Here is a 948-nt window from a genome sequence, read left to right on the forward strand (position 1 = left end):
GACAGTCCCGCCAGGCACATGACCCTCCAGCCACCCATCCATCGTGTATCCGGCAGGGAAAGTCCCTCCAGAGCACTTGGGCTCTCCCGAGCCCAGACCCAGACAAAAGGGTGTCAATAGCATTCAGAGACCAGTTGATCAAATAATTCTCTTTTAGGTTTTAGAGAACGACAGTGAGAGACTGTTCGAGGGAAAGTAATGCACACGAGACGAGACAAGACAAGGACACAAGAGGCTAAGCAGGTAAGATAAGGGTAAGGAGGAGAGGAGAAAAAGTGCGACCGCCTTCGCTGAGAGCCAAACGAGAAGGCGGTCATGCGCGGTTCATTTGCCGATTCATCCACAAAACAGCATAACAGTAAAAGAACTGACTGCGTTACAGTCAGTGCGGGAGCAGCGGCTTCGCTCATGCGCGATTTATTTGCCGTTTGGACGCACAGGTGTGAACGTCTCCTGCTGCTATATTTAGCGAGTTTTCAGACCCCCTTAGCAACTTTTTTTCTAAAAAGCGACTAGCGACAAATCTGGCGACTTTTTCTGGTATTACTGGAGACTTATTTATGACGACTTTTTGACGTGAAAACGTGTATCGCTCTTACTCTCAACAGGCATCGGTGCTGTCTTGGGCACCTCACCCGTGCCAAAGCGCTCCCAGGTGGAGGATAGTCCTCACCCAGCTGCGTTCAGGGCAGGAGACGTTCACACCTGTGCATTCAAACGGCAAATGAATCGCGCATGAGCGAAGCCGCTGCTCCCGCACTGACTGTAACGCAGTCAGTTCTTTTACTGTTATGCTGTTTTGTGGATCACAAGGTTTAAAACTACTTATAAACACACACTCTCACACACAAAGTAACTCCACCAGAGTGCCAATTTCGGGTCACTTTTGCCGGTCCAGGCCCGGATAAAGGAGCAGGGTTGGAATTGTGACATTAAAAAACAATAATT

This window comes from Pundamilia nyererei, unplaced genomic scaffold, assembly GCF_000239375.1.
Source record: "Pundamilia nyererei isolate P.nyererei 1_Seehausen unplaced genomic scaffold, PunNye1.0 scaffold00143, whole genome shotgun sequence".
NCBI lineage: Eukaryota > Metazoa > Chordata > Actinopteri > Cichliformes > Cichlidae > Pundamilia > Pundamilia nyererei.